Here is a 21,145-nt window from a genome sequence, read left to right on the forward strand (position 1 = left end):
AATTTGTGCTTTCTTGTCACATCAGTCTATTCAAAATTCCTGCATAATTTAGCCACCACCGTATAATTCCACTGGCCATGTCTGTATTTCAGCAATATTGTCATATAGTTCACTTTATAAAATTCTCTCACTTGACCGCTCAAAAGAATAAGAAGCAATTTGTCAGAAGATGCAGCAAATGTAACAAGACAAAAGCTCAGAGAATACTTTTGTGTGGGACCACCTACCCTATTGCTGCTGCCTTCTTCTGCCCTGTTGCTGGTCGCCTTGGTTCCCCTCCCGCTGCTGCAGCCTTACACTATCGCAGCGCGGCTAGCGTGGAGCAGGGGGACTACAAGCCCCATGAGCCTTAGCGGCGGAAGCCACCACCGCCCTTACCGCGCCCGGAGACGCATAAATTGGAGCTGAGCCCTGGTGGAGCAGGAGCTCAGAGAATACTTTTGTGTGGGGCCATCTACCCTATTGCTGCTGCCTTCTTCTGCCCTATTGCTGGTCGCCTTGGTTCCCCTCCCGCTGATGCAGCCTTACACTATTGCAGCGCGGATAGCGTGGAGCGGGGGACTACAAGCCCCAAGAGCCTTAGCGGCGGAAGCCGCCACCGCCCTTACCGCGCCCGGAGGCGCATAAATTGGATCTGAGACCCGGAGTTGCGGGATCGCGCGCGGGTCGCGCCGGATTAAGCCTGGGACAAGGGCGGGACCGTCTGTGGCCGTCCGAGGCCAGATGAGGCTGGGTTGGGCCACCGCTCTGACAAGCCAACTTCTGGACAGTAAGCTCCTCCAATTTTGGACTGTTGCACTAGGCTGCAGGGGGTTGTTAATGGGATATTAAAACTTGACTGTCATAGTTTTTTTTGGTATTATGTCTAACAGGATAGTGGGGGACAGGGTGGTGAGAACGCTTGATGCCTTTCTCATAAGAGCGGAATCAGTACTAATCCATGAGATTGAGGCTACTGAACATAGACTCTCCCTTTATCCCACTCTCTTAAGGAGGGGATCATTACAATGTGCCCAGTTACCCATCACCCAGATAGCCCCTGATACTGCTGCTCCTAGTAACCACTCGTCATTTAGGTCACCAAGTTTGCTTCCCACTAGCCCAGAACAGCCTACCCCTCAGCCCCTGGCTAAAGTCAGTAGTCCAGTCATGGTAACAACAAGAGGGATGAAGGCTATGGGTGCTACAAACAATGAACCCCCAAATAAAAAAAGAAAGGGGCGAGGTACTAAGACATTACAGTCCCCTCCAGCACCCAATGGTACGAGTGGGGTATTTGTATTTGGTAATCCAAATACTAAATCCTCAACTAACCCCTCCACAGCTATTAACAATCCCCCGCTGACCAAAAGTGATATCTGTATTTTATTAAAAGAGCAACTGACAGCCCTACTCGAACCGATTCTTAAAAGATTAGACTCTGTGGATAGTAGACTATCCAAGATTGAAGTGGCGCTGGCACGTCCGCCCCAAGCGACCCAAGCAATCCCTAGTAAGCAGGCCGTAACAAGCGCTATTCCTGTTAGAGTAGGGGAAATACACAGGGACCAGGGTGGTGCTAAGGCGAATGCTCAGATACTGGTGGGAGGAGATCTCCAAGCTGGAAGGCTTAGGAGCACTCCTACTACCGGTAAAAGTGTGGATAAGACCTTGCCCAACAGAAGGCCACTAGAGATAGAGGGTTCCCGGAGGTTGGAAAATAATGAAAATAATGGAAATGATGGTCGGATAGTGAAGCACCCCTACCTCCACTTACCACTGGAAGCAACTCCCTACACAGTAATTCTAGTGAATGTCCCCTCTCTTTCCCACGGCTCTTACGAGCACTGGTCAACACTTAGAAATAAAGCCCTCCACTATTTGAATAAAAAAACTGGTTTAGGGGATGCCTTATTTCAAGAGTTCAAAATGGTTAGACGTATACAGTGGGTCGGACATGCCACAAAGACCATGCCAGGAGACTGTGTTGTCTTGAGCTTCGGGTCGCCAGGCCTGGTCTGTCACATACTGGAGATGGCCAGTCAAGATCTACTCGATAGGGCTACCATTGGCATTCTTCCCCTTGTTTTTTTTTATAGGCAACATATTTCTTCCAGACTGAGGGATGCTCGAGCCCCACAGGATGTTTATCTCAGGCCTGATTTGTCTATCCAGCTTAGTAATCACTTTGAGGCTTTCTCCACTCTTGAAGAAATCGATTGACTGGGGTCAATTGTACAGGGCGGTTTAGTGAGTGGGGACAGTGAGGATTCTGAAGGGGTTATTATGACGTCTGGCTGTACTATCCCAGCAGATTGTAAAGTACTATCCACCCTCCAAATTCCTATGGCATTGGCGCCCGACAAACTCCAAGTGGTAAAAGTAGCCGTCACTCAGCGATTTGACCCTGCCTCTCAGAAGACTCCCATGGCTATTTCTTCATGGAATATAGCGGGTCTGGAGTCAAAGGCTAATCCAGACATTGCATTGGCCCTCCCGCAAGGATATTTAATTCAAAGATTGGACAGCCAGGAACAATGTGGGGGGGGGCTCGCAATCATCTATCGCGACACCCTGAAGTGCACCACCCATGAACTACCAGATATCAAAGGGGCAGAAAGTATGGCCTTTTGTCTACAGATTCATGAGTCCTTTACTTTCTCAGGTGCTTTGGTCTATCACCCACCTGGTCAAACTAAAGAATTCTTGGAGAGCATTGGGGAGGTACTCAGCGATCTTACTCTTAGATTTGCCAACTTTACGCTGTTAGGTGATTTAAACCTTCACCTTGACTCCCCGACTGATCCAGAGGCGGCCTGTGTCATGGACATAATCAACGTCCTCGGGCTAACCCTGTTAACCCGTGACTCTACGCATAAAGCAGGCCATATGCTCGATTGTATTTGTTCCAACTTAGGTAGAGAACTTGTGGAGAAGTGTGGCTCAATGATTAGAGCGGCAGACCCTGATGCAGAGGTCTAGCCTGGGACCAGGGTTCAATTCCCCGCCTCGGCGGGTCTTGGGCTCAAAATTCCACGGGCCTGATAATTTTCGCCTCGGTGCCTATTCCAATCATGGAGTCCCACTCTGCAACTCTGGGCAGTAGCTTGCTTAATCTCTACAACGGCCCCCACAACGCTAAGGATGCCTGGCCTCCACCTTGGGGGTGCCCAGGAGTGGATGTCTCACAGGGAAAGCCAGGATGGGTTCCATAGCGGTATTCGTACAAGCGCCTTGAGACCCTTGCGCGTGAGTAGTGTGCTATACAAGTATCAATTTACAATTTTTTACAGGTACCTTTAAGGTTAAACCCCCTTACGTACAAACATGGACAGGCCACAAATTCATTCCGTTCGACCTTGTGGTTGAAGGCAATGCTCTAGGGAAAGGCCTTGGTAAAGCAGGCGGGCGTGCCAAACTGGGCTGGATAAAGCTACTCACCAACCCAGACCTTCCATGGAGAGCTAAAGATAGCAAACCTATATTGACTGGCCACACCCTAATAGATAATAAACGCTTCTGCGATTGGATCACTGAACTCAGTGGACCCATGGACCCCATAGGCCCAGACAACCTACACGGAGTCAAAAAAATATCTGCTCCTTGGTTTTCGCTCTCCTTAAAGGAGGAACTAGGTGAAGTTAGAGTGTAGGAACGGAGGTGGCGCCGAAACTATGAGGCTGATGACCGCAACACCTATAAAGCGGCTCGGAGGCGGTATCATGCCTCGATTAAACTTTCCAAAAAAGCATATTATTTGGAAGCTATCTCCTCCGCTAAAAATAGACAGAAAGAGATCTTTAGGATCGTAAATAGTTTCAGGAACCCCAGGGTGATCTCGCAGGACATCCCGCCCTCTCTGCAATTCCATCGCCAATCTATTTTGAGCAAAAAATACAAGACATCATTAAAGATTTTCCCCAACTGGTGCCTCCCTCCCCAGATGGGTTGAAATGGGAGGACATTAAGACTGTCTGTTTCAAAACGTTCTGCCCTATTAGTTTAGAAGAGTCTCGCCAGGCCATTCTATTGTGCAAGTCTGGCTCGCCTTTTGATCCTTGCCCCCCGGTGCTTCTACGAGCTTTAGTTGACGAGGTGAATCCAATTATTAATGGCATCATCAATTCCTCACTGTCCTCCGCCGAGATCCCCAGGGAATGGAAACTCGCAGCTGTTAAGCCTTTACATAAAAAACCTTTAGCTGACACGGCAAACCTTTCAAATCTCCGTCCCATTTCATTGCTTCCAGCATTATTCAAACTGACTGAAGCATTTGTAAATAAACAACTTACCAAGTTTTTAGAGGACAATGACATTTTGCATACCAATCAGTCAGGGTTCAGGGCCAAGCACTCAACGGAATCCGCCCTCCTGTTCACGGTGGAGACCCTGCGGGTCGCCATGGACCAGGCGGAGAAAGCCGTCCTGATTTTACTTGATTTATCGGCGGCCTTCGATACGGTCTCGGACTCCATATTGATTGACCACCTAGTAAAATCCGGGATAGCAGGAGAGGTGTTGGCATGGCTGAAAAATGTTCTCAATCAAAGGCGACAAGTCACCGTACTAGGAGAGTTTTGCTCCGAAGATAAAGTCTTGAAGACAGGGGTGCCACAGGGCTCCAGTTTGAGCCCTGTACTTTTCAACCTGTATATGGTCCCCCTGATCGAACTTATTTCATTTTTTTGGATCAGCACAGTATCATATGCTGATGATACTCAGCTCATCCTAGTCCTGGACAGGGAGCTGTCTGGAGCCGAAGAAAATCTTCAAAACTGCCTTGCCGCCACATTTGATTGGATGAGGAACAATCACCTTAAGTGTAATTCGGGCAAAACCGAATTTTTGCCATTTGGGCATCAAAACCTGTTCTCACCCAAACAGTGGTGGCCAGAAGATGCAGAAGCTCCCCCCAACACCATTTCCATGGCCCGCAATCTGGGCATTAAGTTTGATGACTCCCTGTCATTTAAACAACAGGCGGTGACTGTGGCAGGCACGTGTTTTAACATCATTAGAGGTCTTAGACATTTTTTTGACCTTCTTCCACTGGCAGCAAGCCAAACGGTGGTGGTTGCGCTTAAAACATCAAGGCTTGATTACTGCAATAGACTGTATGCGGGAGAGAATAAATCCGTGCTCCACAGGCTGCAGATGGTCCAGCACGCAGCCGCCCGCCTGTTCCTTGGCTGGCCAAGGAAGTCGTTCACCTCGGCCGCGCTCAACGCCCTTCATTGGCTGTCAATACACAAGCGCATCCTGTTTAAAATACTGATTATCACATTTAGGGCCTTTCATTTGCAAGGGCCTAAATACCTCTCAAAAGGGTTTAGACGCTATTTGCCATCACGGAGCCTTAGGTCCTCAAACCTGAATTTACTGGTGATCCCAAGATTCAAGCTTGTCACCAAGGGGGGAAAATCCCTTGTTGTGTTGGGATCTAGGGTGTGGAACAAGCTTCCACCACAACTCCGGCAAATCCCCACAGAGAGCCAGTTTAGGAAAGCCTTGTAAAGCTGGATCTACAACCTTACGGATACCGCTTGTAAAACATTAGTGTAAGTGCGCAGGGCCTTCAAATTTCAGCAGTCAGCCGGCCCGGTCCATCTGGCTACGGTACTCAGCGCCAAGATGCTCCTTGGAGAGATAGCCGCGCTATAAAAATGCGCCTTTACATTACATTACATTACATTACATTACTGGGGACGATTGTACAGGGGGGTTTAGTGAGTGGGGACAGTGAGGATTCTGAAGGGGTTATTATGACGTCTGGCTGTACTATCCCAGCAGATTGTAAAGTACTATCCACCCCCCAAATTCCAATGGCATTGGCGCCCGACAAACTCCAAGTGGTAAAAGTAGCCGTCACTCAGCGATTTGACCCTGCCTCTCAGAAGACTCCCATGGCTATTTCTTCATGGAATATAGCGGGTCTGGAGTCAAAGGCTGCATCAGTTGATTGGTCTTTCTACATTGAAGGAGTAGATATCTGGGCGTTCCAAGAAACATGGTTGATTGATCCTGTGTTTCATGCTGGTTATTTAAATTTTACTAAACCAGAAACAAGGGGGCACAGGGGGAGACCAGTGGGTGGATTAACTTGTTGGGTAAGGCAATTTGAGGGGATTACCGTAGAGGAGATTCACCTTGATAGTCCAGATACCTTGGTTATTAGAGTCAAATCTACTAAAGGCCTAGACTTACTCCTGTGTAATGTCTATGCAAGGGGCCAACCAAGTGGTAGGTTCTCACAGGTCATTGCTGCCCTAGAGACCTTTTTAGCAGAAGGAGCACATAATGCTAATCTTTTAATTGCAGGAGATTTTAACACCTGCTTTGAGCCCCTGGATACGGAAGACGGTAGACTCAGTGACGAGGTGGATGAGCTCTGGGGTGTGCCACAGTTGGACCTCCTGCCTATTAAAAAATGGACGGAGGCTGCCCTTCAACTCAAATGGTTGTGCCTGGAATGGGGTTTCAGGGCGGTTAACGGAAGGACAGTGTCTGATCCACTGGGTGCGGCGACCTTTGACAATGGACACTCTGAAAGTCGAATAGACTATATTCTAGTGAATGTGGAGTTGTGGCCCCTAGTTCCAGACCTCGAAGTCCAAAGTCGCCCTGAAAGCGATCATAACCCGCTGTCCTTACTTGGTATGATTGGAGCTTCTGTAGTATCCTTACCACGGAGGCTGACGCATGTCCTATCCAAGTAATTTTGGCAAACATTATGAGAAGGGTCCGATGGGCCAAGGTGGCCCTTGATGAAAGGAAGGTGCAAGGGATTAGGGCGCTAGTTTCAGGGTCATTAACGGATCTCAATGAATGTGGCACACAAGAGGTTCTTAACGTCGAATTACCTAGGATCCACAATGAGCCCTTTACTGGGCTGAAAAGTAATTTTATCAATACCAAGCCAATTAGAAAGATCCCCAATTTTAAACCCAACTCATGGTACAATGAATCATGTAGGCTCGCTCACAAGGCTCTAGTGGTAGCCATCAAATTAAGGAACCACCATGCCATCAAACAATGCCATCAAAAAAAATGCCATCAAACAGTCTCGAATAGCTTACAAAACCAACCTAAGAAAGGCAAAGAGAGACTGGGTTGAGGGGCACTGGCAGGACCTGCTGCTAGCATGCAAAGGCAGGAATATGACTCAGTTCTGGGATTTGATAAAATGGGGAAATGGGCAAAGGTCTATTATTCCTAATAATAATGTGGAACCACAGCAGTGGTTTGCCTTTTTCGAATCCCAATTCCAGAAGGCACACAGATAGTGAAGTTCCTGCCCTGCATAGTATCCTGGACGCACCCCTGATATTTAGCACTAAAGAGGTTGAGGCAGTTTTGAAGATCATCCCAAGTGGTAAGGCTCCTGGGCCTAATTGTATCCCAGCAGACTTATTTAAGCAGGACCTTGATCTTTGGATCCCATACATCACAAATCTAATTAATGCGTTAGCAGGGGGAGCTCCAATTCCTGCTTCCTGGTGCGGCACGGAAATCATTCCGATTTATAAGAAGGGCGATCGTTCCGCGCAGGCCAATTACAGGCCCATAAGCCTTATCGATGCCCTGCAGAAAATCGTGGCAAGAGTTATACTGGGCAGGATCCAGTCTTGGATGCTTGAAGAGAACATCCTTACCCCATTACAGGCAGGGTTTCGGGCCCACATGGGGACCCTGGATCAAGCTTTTAGATTTGTCATGCTTTATTGAAAGGAGGTACTGCTGGGAAAGGGTATGATCTTTGCAGCTTTCATGGACCTAAAATCCTCGTTTGACTTAGTTCCACGATTTAAACTGTGGGACGTTCTGTTAGGTTTAGGGATGCCCAAGGAATTGGTTTCCCTAAGGCTCCATAGCTTCAATTATGCTCAGGTCCGCTGGGGGAAACCAGGGGAGGTCACAGAGAAATTTGCAGTGGGGAAGGGTGTCCGCCAAGGGTCTGTGCTGTTCCTTACCTTATTTTCACTATTTATAAATGGGGTAGTGCGGTACTTTGACAACTACCCTACGGACGCACCTACGCTAGCGGGCCAAAGGGTCCCCCTGCTCATGTTAACAGATGACACCTTGATTTTATCCAAGATGAGACAGGGGCTACAGTTGCCTCTGTCTCGTTTTGAGGAGTACTGCAGCGATCATGAATTGGAGGTTAATGTTGAGAAGACTAAGTTCACGGTTCTCCATGGGGCTAGGTCCGTAACATCAAGAGTTTTCATGAGCGGAAAGCTCTTGGAGCAGATTAATGTCTTCACCTACCTGGGGGTCACCTTTGGCGATAAAATGAGTTGGTCGCCACAATTGAAGTTATTGGTGTTGAAACACTCGCAGCTAGCTGGAGCACTGATAAAGGAACATAGGCAGTCACATACTAAGCCCATACTTCCTGTTGTCAAAATGTACTCCATGAAAATAATCCCCGCAATCCTATATGGGGCTGAGATATAGGGAGCATGTAACTTGTACCATCTAGCATTAGCCCAGAACAAATTTCTAAGATCAATCGTGGGCCTCCCCAAATCTACTCCGCGTATCCCCCTCCTGTTAGACCTTGGTTGCCATGCAATAGAGGATATTGCACGGTATAGGATGTTGGCCTTCTGGAGAAGGCTCTGGATCACCCCGGAATAATACCTATTTGCTAGGGACCTGACAGAAGTTAGGGGACTGGACTGTTCCAATAAAATTACATGGTTAACTAGCATTAAATCTCTGCTCACTGACATGGGGATGAGGGATATGTTGGATAGTCCAGAGTCTGCTGAATTTCCATTTTAAGTAGCATATAGAGCAGCATACTGTAACCTCATTAAAATCAGGAGGTATTCCGCTCTGACTAGCTCATCCCTGACTAGAGACTTTTGTGAGCTTAAAGAAGAACCCTGTATGGAAAGCTATTGAGATCTAATAATGAAGCCTAGAGATCGCAAGCTTTATCACCAGTTCCGAGTCGAGACATTCCCACTTAGGAAGTTTACTTATAAATGGACAATAGGTACAGGAGATAAATGTCCGTTTTGTCCTGAGCACATAGAAGATATTGGCCACCTCCTTTATGTCTGTCCTGCCGACCAGCAACCTCGAAGCATGTGGTTCAAACCCCTATGTAGATCTTTGGGAACCAGTTCTGCTTTGGTCGCCAAAAGGCTACTGAAAAACTGGTTGCAATGACATTGTAGTCATAGGGGTTGCTAAATTCCTGAGCTGGTCTTGGGCCATCCGGTAGAAAAACAGGGGATCTTTATAGCTAGTTATAGTTATTCCAGAGTACGACATGGTATGAAATTGAAAGTTACAGGTTTGTAATTGTACAAAAAGTCTTGTGTATGTGATATATTTAATCCTGTCTTAATGAATTGTTTTAAAATGTAAATATAGGTATTTATATTTTATCATGATAAGGCAAATTTATATTGATAGTTTTTATGGTGCAAACAGATGAACTGTGTATTTTATTATATTTTTGTCCTTTAAGATGAATAATCGAAATAAAGACTTTTTTTAATTGAATTGAACAAGACAAAAACAAAACGTAAGGCATTCTTTTTGCTCATTCACCTTCTGAACTCACACACCCCTATACTATGCCAGCTGTCTCGGTCCTTTGGGGGGCCAAATTGGGCTGGCCCAGTCCTCAAATGCCACCCTTGTGGTTATGGCTCTAAATTATGTACTCTAATTATAACTCATTTGAACTTCACCTATTGGGAACGGATGAAGCAACAAACTAAGGAAAGGTGAAAAGCAGAAGGACATACACACCTGGAATAATGGAATGTATGCCGATAGAGAGATCAAACCTCTCCTAAAAATGACTCAATAATGATTTATGAATAGCAGCACCATTGAAGAGGAATACCTCTATTAGTATGTCCTTCTCTTGATTGTTATAATTATTATCAATGAGTAAGTCACTAATTAGGAAGCTTTTTCTCTGATTGTGAGATTCTTTGTAGTGCTGATTATTTGTCAAGGATCAACAAATAATACAGTGTGTGTAGTATTCCTTATGTGAAATACACCTTCCATGGGCGCAGATGTCTGATAAGCTTGAAATAATTGTATATCTTGCAAGAAGAATCTATGGTATTGAAAAGTAAACTCCACTGAAGCACTAATGCTTAACTGTTCTGGTTTCATCTGCATTATATGAAAACTACATTGAACCATGATATATACACCTAACTACGGGCCCTATTAGGATGGCGGACGGACCTGCGTCCGTCCGCCACCCCAGAGAAGGAGGGACCGTCCGCAGGGGCAGCAGCGGTCCCTCCGTGCAAATTAGATGTGACCGCCACCCTGTCGATCACATCCTGTATGTTTAACATTGCGGCGGGTGCTGCTTGAAGCAGCACCCGCCGCAATGTTAAAAATGCAAGCAGTGCATTTGCATGCACAAAGCAGCAGGCACCGCGGGGTGCCTGCCGCTTCGTGCATGCAAATGCAAGGGGGTACCATAGGTACCCCCATGTGCACCCCCACCCCTCCCTTCACCAGGGGGGCCCGCAACGGGCCCCCAAAGAAAAGACCGTATGCCTTTTTGTGGCGGCATTGCCGCCGCGGAAAGGCATTACAAAAATCAAATCCTAATATGGCTGGCGGTGTCAGACACCCCCACCATATGAGAGCTTCTCCGCCGCGGTCTCGTAAAAATGACCCCCCAGCCATCCTAATCTGGCTGGGGGTCTTTGGTGTGTCCGCCGTGGTAAATCCGCATACTCTGAGCCGGCGGTGGCTTCCGCCGGCCCGGAGTATGCGGATTCACCGCAATCGTAATGACCCTCTACATTAGGGAAGAACAAAAAAAGTTGTTATCATGAAACATAATAGAAATTTGTAATAAATCATAAGTTGAAACTGCAATAAATATATATTTTAAACATTAAAAAAATAGAACATACACAGAAAACAAGATAAGCAACAAGATCCCATGATTATGAAGTACCCAGTACATGCTTCCTCAAAATGTACCATTGCCACCGTCAAAAGTTAGATCTGCTTTAGCTGCTGCATAGTGTGCAGAGGCATGCATGTGTGAGCCTGCAAATGTGCTTGTTCCTAATTAAAACAAGCCCCAGTGACAAAGCCAGCAGCAGTTCACAGCTGCTCTTCCCAAAGATCGCCTGACAGTAAAGGCGACTCAAACAAGCAGTACATATCTCACAAAATGTCATCTGTGGCTTGTACACCCGCTCAGGCAATTAGCACTCTGCACATCCGACCACACAAAGAACAGAAATAGCTTATGACATCTCTGTGCTTCGGAAAAGAATTGTCAGAGTATATACTTTCACCAGATGGATGCTCAGCTCACTGAGTTACTTTACCTGCCACTACGATTGAAATTCAAAAGCACAGCCTGTGACCATGAGGAAAACACCAATCCCAGGCATGCATGTGTTAGTAGACTGAGCCACGAGACCCAACTTCAAAAGTATTATCATCCCTTTGGAGTGCTCTGCGATTGATAAGATTGAATTACAAAAGCAACAGGGTAATCAGATATCTAACAACCAAGTGTGGGAGGAGGCCGGGAGTGCAGATAGCGTGCATGCTCTTAAATAAAATTTAAAAAAAAGTTCATAGCAGAAGAAAAGGTGTACTCTGGCCATGTGCCAGTGATAAGAAAAACACACAAAGAACAATACGAAATAGCATGCTACAACCAACAGAAACGGAGTAATAGTAAGTGACAAGCACACAGACAAATTAAAAGTAAGGGCGGGATATTAGCCCCTTTTAAGATTTATAATAAATACAATAGAATTCAGAAGTACAGCGGAAGTGCTGTGCAGACCAAACCTGAAAAAGGAGGGCCTTAACAACTCTCAGATTTGTTCAGGGCCAGGGCCTACAGTTGTGGGATCAAAAAGAGGACTATTACAAGTTTATACTGGCCGAACCAGGAAGCAGCCACCCTCTTCGAAGGGACAAATCGCTAGGGGTGTGCAATGTTGGAAAGACTCTAAATATTTTTGTAACTTTTATTGTAACTTTACAAGCTTTGAGAAATTACGAAAGTTTTCGAATTTTTAAAAAAGAAACACGTGTGAAACAATGCACAAAAGTAGGTTTTTCCAGATGAAAATAATGCACTTTTGACATATTAAATCTTTCACAAAATATTTTGAAGGAATCTTAGCCACATAAAAATATGTGGTGGTTAATAGAATTGCCACATTTTGCGAAGTTTTAACATTGTAGCCAGTGGCTGGATGAGTAGCAGAGAAACCCCTCTATGTATCAGCCACTAGCTAACTAGCAGATAATCTGTATTCATTTCCAGACGGAAAGAGGAAATTGATAGGATTCAAAATAAGAGGATGTGGTAACAAACTGTAGATACGAAAAATATAATCCACAATGTTTGAAAAGTGGGGTGTTGCAGAGGTTCTGAGCACTTCAGGGACAAATTTGAATCCCCGAAAATATATAAGATTATTTTGTCTTTCAACCATAGAAGACCAACGTTGAGGGGGTTGTTGAGTAAAAGTGCAGGTATTTGTTAGGAAATACAGCAATAGTGTTTATGATATATCTCTTTGTAGTAATCTTGGCTTTATCTGGAATCTAGCAGTAAACCAGTAGTACTGTAAGAGTAAGTGACCCATGCCCACAGCAAATTTTTGTGAATCTTGATCATAGGGAAGGAGACTATTTTATAAAAATAAACATCATTCACTCAGCGCACCCTATATAAAAGAAAGCGTTCATGACTCCAGAAAGGAGAGAAAGGCGCATATGCCTTCATGTCACTGGGTCATATTACTGGGTCAGATTCACAAAGATTCTGATGTGAGTTGGTGTTGGGACTTACTGTTGTCATACCGCTGGACTACTCCTGAGCTCAGTAGTCAGCTAGGGGTGGTAAAGGATTGATTCAGGCCCATTGTTTTATATTAATTTTATCATATGTCTCAAGTGTGACATTCTTCCAATCTACTCTTTGAACTCGTGGAGGGGATACGATATTGCAAAGTACAGTGCAGTATGGTATGGTTCTTGAATATGACATTGTCAAACCTACAAATATACCACTGGGGATCGGCCTGTAAACAATGAGGGCTGACCCCTTGTATTTTTTTAAAATATGTTGGTTTTCATTCCTGATGCGATTGTGCCCCGGAGGAAAACCACCTTTTTTATTTTCAATTATCCTCTGGGGGGGAAGGGCATTACCACAAAGGCCAACCCCCTCAAATTAACATCCCTGGTGGTCTAGTGGTTTTCTGACAGTGGATCAACAGCGATTCACAATCAGGAAACAGTTTCAGGAAGGCCTAATTTGAAAGGGGAATCTCCCCTTTCAAACAGGGCCTCCCTAAAACCGGATGAGGCAGTTTTCGGCGTTATTTTCCCACTGGAGGGGGAGAGAGCACTCACCTGCTCCTTCCTGCCACTCCGGTGGGAAATCTGTGACGCAAGCCCTCCTCACCGTACGCTGACATCACAGATGGGTGGGAGGCTGGTCTGGTACAGATACGGAAGCAATTGCACGTTACCCCAGCCCCTTTTAAAAAAAAATTAAATGAATTCTCTGGTCTCCTTACCACAGGATCCCTTGAAGCCCTCCCTAGAGTGTTGCTGTCGGGCATTGGTCAATGGGGCACCCAACAGGTTAATACAGTGGCTTTATTTTTGTTTTTTCTGGGACTCTTCTGTCTGTGGGTCTACATATAAAAGCTCACAAATACCAAAGTAAGAGACTATAAATTCATGGCTGAGACAAAGAAAGATAGAAAAACATAAATTATGAAAATGTGGAAGACATTGGGGAAAAATGAAATCATGACAGAATAGAAGCATGTCAGAATGCAAAGTGAGGAGGGTAGGAAAGAAAGAAAGATCAGTATATGGAAAGGGGGAAGAAATAAGAGTAGAGGGAAGATAGGTAGGAAGATAGAATGAAAAGACGGCAAAAAGTAAGCTAAGAAGGAATTAAGTCATGCAGGAAAAAAGAAAGAAGGATATAAGGAAAAAGAAAGAGGGGAAGGAAGGCTGAAAGGGGACAGAATGAAGGGTGAAAGGATGGATGAATGGATGGAATGAAGGGAGAGTGAAAGGAGGCAAACAGATAAATGCCCAAGGATGGACTCTAGGTTCAAAGGATAAATGGATGACAGGGAAAAAAGGCTGGGTGTCAATGTATGGGTGATTGGATGAGTCAATGGAGGATGAAAGGATGGATCAATGAAAAGAGGGATGGAAGAGTATAAGGATGATAAAAATAAGTGATGAATGGATGGATGGATAGACAGCATGAATAATGGGGGAATTGTATATATTAATAAAGGAGTAAAACAACAGAGCGGGGAATTAATGGATGAAAGAAAAACAGAAAGGATAAATGGATAGAGGTAAAGGATGGATAGATAGATATATAAATCTAGGGATGGATGGAATGGTGAAGGGAACTTTTCAAGGCAGTGTGGCGCTTCATTAGACATATAGTTCAAAGTGCAGGGTATTTTAATTTTCTGGGTACTCCCTAAATTTGACATCTCATTAGGGATGTCTAAAAGTGTCAGACATAAGAGTGGAAGCAGCAGTCCTTACATTTAGTTATAACAGTGGCTCAGGAATTAATATTGATCATTAGATCACCAGGCAGCTTTATGGAAGATTCAGTCCTATCAGGCTTGCATTTTACATACCTGGTTCAGTGAATATTAGAGTCATTCCTCAATAGAAAGTGTAGTGGGTGGTCACTTGGAAGGTTTGATCCCCTAATAGCTGATGGAAGGCACACCAGAACTTTATTTCATGACTAGGTTAGAGGGCATCTAACAAGAGATTTGGGTCCCATTAGGGCTCCCCCCAAGCATACCACAGTTTTTTTTACAAAATCATCAGTCACTATGCATCCTGAATCAACAGGAGATTTGTGTGCAGCTATAGTTTACACCGTTAAATAATACCACTGTAATGCACCCATCTCACCTTACAGTCGAAACCTTGCCTACGATTACAGCTGCTCAGAAGTCTAGACTAGCTTCTTGTTTTGCATCTGTACTTTGGGTTAAAGTGCAACCATGACATCAGTTTCAGGTAAAAAAAAACTGGCTAGACCTCATTGCTTACATGCACTATTGCAGAATAGACAGCAAGGTTCAGTATCAGGAATTTATAGATTCCATGTATTACTAAAAACATTTTTATTTACTGAAAACTTTTGACTGGCATGCAGAGTGAACTATCAGTCATCATATCATCCAATGCACATATAAGTAACCTTAGTATGAGCCAATATTGTAGAAGAATTAAACACTAATTGACTTCTAATTGTGAGAATGACTTGGCTGCTCGTGCCCTTCTTTCTTGATAAACATAAATACTGGCCTGAAGTACTAACCTTTTTAGCATGTGCAAACCCTCTGATTCGCAAAATCAGAGAATTTGCTACCTCTAAAAAGTTCTTTGCTATGTACTTGTCAGAAACCCATTTAGAAGGCCATGAGGCATGCAGGAGTCACTGGGCCCAACCGTGGGGGTTGAGGCCTCTCACTTCTGATGTCCTGGGGCCCATCTTACTAAGGATGCTGAGCAAGTACCCCTTCAGCACTTGTCTCTCAGTGGTGGTAGGGGTCAAACAGTCCAAGGTTTCTCAAGGAGGATGGGAAGGTAGACACTGGGGTGTGAACACAGACTTATAGCTCAAAATCTGTCGAGCTGCAGCAATACATGATTGTCCAGTCACATACTTGCTTTTATGAAAAAAGGAGTATTTATATACCAACACAAAGCAAAATACAGCATTCACAAATATTAGACACTGAGATACTGAGACTCTAAGGTAAGGGATCTAGAGTCCCACCTCCTCTTGCTAGTAGTATGTTTTATTCACCATTCGCTATAGGCATCATTCAAGATTAAGCCCCACTATTATGCCGAGTCTCAGGAGTCCCTCTTCGACTCTTAAGGCAAATATATTACAGCGATAAAGTGTTTGATGGCAGGTGTGTTCCTCCGGGACTGTCTGGCACGTAGATCAGTCTTAACCACACCAACTGGAAGTGCACAACCAGAGTCGCCAATTGCGCCTTGTTGTCAAGTTCCTCATATGGTGTCCTGGGTAGGCCATGGCCAGAGGGTCCTCAATGCTCCTGGCGCAGGCTTAATAATATTCATTAGACAAGTCGCCCTCTACCCACTATGATTACTTATATTTTGAACCAACCTACTAAGACATACTTCGGATTACAAAATAAGTTCATGGAAAAAGTTAAAAGCAATTTGCAACTTATTTTTGGAACCTGGCCCTTAATCCAGCTGGCCCAAATATTTGAACAAACCATCACTATCTACCAGCTTTACGTACTAGAAACTTTGCCAACTGTATAGGGAGACCTTCAATAATATAAACACACAGCAAACATCTGTATAGCATAATGGGTCTGTGGTCAGGGTTATGATACTTAACAACATTATGCAACACCAGAGACCAACAGAAAAAAAGACAGACTAAACCAGTAAGTAAACAGATAAAGAAGAAAGACTAAGCTGGTGAAAAAGAACAGACAACAGTTGTTATATGGTGTGCTCTTTAGGTTGTTGGTCTCCACAGGATTCTCTTTCTCTCTAATCTGGATGCTAATTATGGGGGTTACTGTGGTTTTCTCGAGTGAGCAATGTGTACATTTGGTATACACCTGTTACAACGCATTCGTTACTCCGCACTACCATTACAACGTGACTTTTACAACGCATACCATTACAACGCATTGCGCTGGGGGGCGCTCTAGGATAGGGAATAAGTATAATTTACTATCCAACACCTTCCCTAGGGTCCACGGGGACTGGAGTTAGAATAGTAAATTATACTTACCACTATCCAGCACCTCAAAGCGCTATGCGTTGTAATGGTATGCGTTGTAATGGTCGCGTTGTAACGGTAGGTAGTTGTAATAGTATGCGTTGTAACATGGTACATCCGTACATTTTGATAGGTCCATGTGATATTATTTTCTCTTTGATTCAGCCCTTCCTAAAGAGGTTACATAATCGCAAGTAATTGTGATGTGAACCTATGAATCACCACCCAGTGAAACAACTATTGAGCAATTTACTTCAGTGTTCCATATAGGGAAGTTACTAACACATTGGAGCTGATTAGAGATAAGAATATGTTACTCGGCTAAGACCCTCATTACATAATGAAAATCTGTATATAACTTCAACGATTAATAAAACCTCCTTAACCGACAAACCTGGGAAAACACGTGAACCTAGATTGTAAGCGTCATCAAATATGCCAGGAAATGTGTATTTTTAGGGCAAATTACACTTTACTTTTAATCACATTGATAACCAAATGCTTAGCTGGAGGAGCAAGTTATTCTGCTGGAAGCCAGAGATAATAGTGCCTGATATTAATAGTTAGCAATGTGTAACATATTCAGTTAAAGCTATTTCAATATGAGTCGAGTACTCCATGAAAGCACAGCTAGAAGAAGAATGTATGGAGGTATTTTATTTAAAAGACTTAAAAAGTAATGCGCTCCTCAATGAGACTGGTGTGGTAAATTAGAGGTAATGTTATAGTACTGGGCGTGGTATCTTTCTCGACATTCAGACCCCAAATACTTTAAAAGAGTAAAATTTAAGGTCATCCTGGAAGCTTATAAGATATGAACAGAGTGGTACAAAAGTTACAAAACCACTGCAATCAATTCATACACGTTATTATAGAAACGTTCTTCCTTTCCTTTGATCTTTCAAGATCCCACGTTGTAAGTGGGTTTAGAATGGTTTGATGAATGTTGGTCAACTCTTTACGAATAGTGTTTTTTTAGCATTTTCAAGACTGAACATTTTCGAAACTTGAAAAAAAAGTTTGACATACTGTAATACAGTTTTTTCAAAAACTCACAGATCTGGGATGATTTCCGACATAGCAAGCAAGTAAATAAATATAAAACTAGAAAGAAATGATTTGCTAGAACTTGTTTATTAGCTAAAGACAAAAATCACTGCTCGTGCTTTCTACGGTGTACTGTCCTCTTTAAGAGAGGATGAGTTGGAAGGTCTAGCAGATACATTGTCCTCTAAGGTTGGGATTGCTGTAAATTCATTCATTGAACAAGCATTTACAAAGCCTCCATACTGATATGCGTTAGACTCAAATTCCAGCAATTTAAAATCGTTAGTATGCTAATCCCCAGATAAGATATCCAAGTGGAAGGGCGAAGGGTGTTCAAAATGTCCACGTTATCAGAGCGACGATGCTGATGTGCACATATCTGATAACTGCTCCATGTTGTATGATTACTGGTTAGAAATTGACAGATCGGCTGAACGTCGCCGTGGAGCTAAACATTAATGATGTTATGTTGAGCATGGAGTTAAGCATTGCTCAGTGAAATATGGAAATTGGTTTCGTTGGGATCGTAATTTCTAGACTTTGTACTTCACGAGAATGGAAAAGTAAACGCCCAACTTCAGTGGGTAACTGGTATATACTCATATGTCACTTTTATGGAATGGACGCTGCCATTCTAAAGATTGAAGCGAAAATGCGACAAAAAAACGTTTATGTATGATTGGATTTCTTTTCCTTGTGCGTGTCTCCTGTTAAAGATGTACTCAATTAATTTATGCGATTTAATCCAGTGTTTTAATGACGTTCGATTTATGAATCTTGAAAATATATTTCATTAATTGATCTGTAACACTTTACAACGCTCAACCTTCCCAATAAAAAATACGTTTCATAAAAAGGCTCTGTCTATGCGTGTGTGTCACGGAGAAACATAACCAGTTTACACCTGTCTGTGGATAGGTGTGTGCCTGTCTGTGTGTGTGCCTTACTTATTGTGCAGCCCTTCTGCGGTACGTGTTTTGCCACTTCAAAGCAGTAGATGGTTGTAGTTTGTTAACAGTATTTAGTGATTAGTAAGTGAATAAGTGTCGAGGCAAATATTTCAAAAGTAATTTAAAATGTATGATTTTATCTTACCGGTGAAGAATATATTAAGTATGTCAATTCTAAACAATTATTTCAATTGTACAACAAATGTCTCTTCCAAATGTAGGTGTCAGTGGTATAGTAAGGGTTCTCTGGGTCCTAAAGCAATCGGGAAGAATTAACCAAATAATTTTGCATTAGTGCCCCCTTCAGATTCCTCAGCCCCGGTGTCACTGCACCTGCTGCGTTCCTGATAGCTACACCCGTTAGAATTTGACATTCAGTCTCTGGAAAGTTTAAACAGAGTTATAGATACAGAGTGTGGCAACCACACTTCCAGAGACAGTTCTACAGAAATAACATCACAGGGAGAAAACCATAATTCGTTTTTTTTTTATTTTTTTAAACACGTTTAAATAACACATGCTGCTGAAAAACCAGTGTTAGTTCTTTCGCCGACTGTCGACTAATTAATTTGCCGTTGTGAAAACGTACGTACCTCTCTCTGCTCTGTGTTTATGTCGTCCTGTTTCCGCGCTTCTGTTTACCACACAACAATCTGTGTAAAAAGCTCTGTCTCTGGAAGATCTCCAAGTAAATCTTTCCGCAGACCACTCGCTTTCATCTCGCTTCTGCCACAGAATTCACTCACACGAAACTCCAGCTATCTTTCCCGCCACCTACCTATTTTTATTAACTCTTTCATGCCTAACATATCTTAATTTGTGCAGCTCGTGATTACAGGCCAAGACCTTTCTTCATTTACCTCAAACAACTCCTCTTGGCTTGCTCCGCGTTGGCATAAAAACGGAATAAGTTAAGCAAGGGTCAAGAAAGCCAACAACTATGACTGAATATCTGATTACCAGAACTCATTAACATAACACACCTAAATATTGTAGCCTACAGTATTCAGCACTATCCGCACAAGTCGTAAAACCAGTGCCACCCTCCTCTAGGGTTTGAGAGTTGGTTTCCGTGGGTCCGGTGTGCCAAATTCACCACCAGCAACTTTACTTTTTTTTAAAACTTTTTATTTTATTTTGCAAAGCTTGAAAGAGCAAACAACAACATAATACCAAATAGCAAATTATAAACCATGGCTCCACATTGTACATATGAAAAACTTTTCAAGGAAGGAAAAAAGGAAGAAAAAAGAAGAAAGAAAAAAGGAGACATACAAAACCATGCTTAAATCAGCATTGAGTCAGGCATCAAGAATCTTTACACTAAGCTCCAAGCCAGTCCTTCAACGGGGCCCAGATTTTCTGGCCCTGTTCCCGCCTCCTTCTGCCCTACCACTGGAAAACTGCTGACTCTAAGTTGTGAAGGGCAAGAATCCTTGCCCTCCAATTTACAAAGGTGGGAGCATCAGGGCTAATCCACTCTGATGTTATACAGAGTCTCACTAAGGACATTGAAATAAATAGAAGGGCAGATCCGTATCTTGATCTCTCCAGTACACAATTACTTTCACAACCCATGATAACAAGCTCTGAGGAGAGAACAACCGGAATGTTAAGTCCAGAATTAATAAATAGTTCTACCTCCTGAAGAAATATGGTAAGACTGGGGCAATCAAAAAACATATGCTTATCGTTAGCAGATAATAGGCCGCTCCTCAGACAGCAATTACCTCTATTCCCTTCCCATTTGGAAATTTTAGCTGGCGTATGGGCGTATAGTAGAGATCGAATAATGCCATATAGCATTGGGAGCATAGGCTTCCTGATATTAGAACGCTGTCTGATAGCTCCAAAGCCTGTGAATTATCGAGCCCTGCCTTTTGAGGGAGAAGGTCATCTGGGAGGCCTGAAAGTAACTGTTTGTACAAAGTACCGATTCTTGCTCGCCTCAAAATCAATTCCAAAAGTAAATTCTTACTATATAAACTAGATTCTTGAGCCTTCATTTTATCCAAAAAACATCGAATTTGTAAGTATTTAAACAAATCGTGAGTGTTTAAAGAAAACTTCTCCTTCAAAAATAAAAAACTAGCCATGGATCCTCCACACCCTAAATCACCCAGAGAAATTAGGCACTTCGAAAACCACCTGAATGTAATATGGTCTTGAAAAATCTGAGGTAGCAGTCTGACTGCGGCAAACGGTGTATAGTAGTTCAGATTGGAGATAGAATATTTGCGCCGGACCTTACGCCAAACTGAAAACATTGCTATTGCAACCTTAAACTTCATTTTTTTGTAATAACTGGGTTCCAAAACCCGTAACAGTACCACTTTGGCAT

General features: G+C 43.5%; 1 protein-coding gene across 3 annotated transcripts in view; it reads right to left on the bottom strand.

Moving 5' to 3' along the window:
- The window catches only part of LOC147683296 (thiamine transporter 2-like), a 592,344-nt gene extending 572,719 nt beyond the window's left edge, over nt 1-19,625 (bottom strand). For 2 of the 3 annotated variants that reach the window (XM_086943752.1, XM_086943751.1), the window contains exon 1: nt 19,398-19,576. The gene's annotated coding sequence lies outside the window, so the exon portion shown is untranslated. Of the gene's footprint in view, nt 1-19,397 lie in introns of all 3 variants that reach the window. The other variant, XM_086943750.1, reaches the window with a different exon arrangement.
- Between the last annotated feature and the right edge of the window lie 1,520 nt (nt 19,626-21,145).

This window comes from Lissotriton vulgaris, chromosome 11 (assembly GCF_964263255.1).
Source record: "Lissotriton vulgaris chromosome 11, aLisVul1.2, whole genome shotgun sequence".
Classification (NCBI taxonomy): Eukaryota; Metazoa; Chordata; class Amphibia; order Caudata; family Salamandridae; genus Lissotriton; species Lissotriton vulgaris.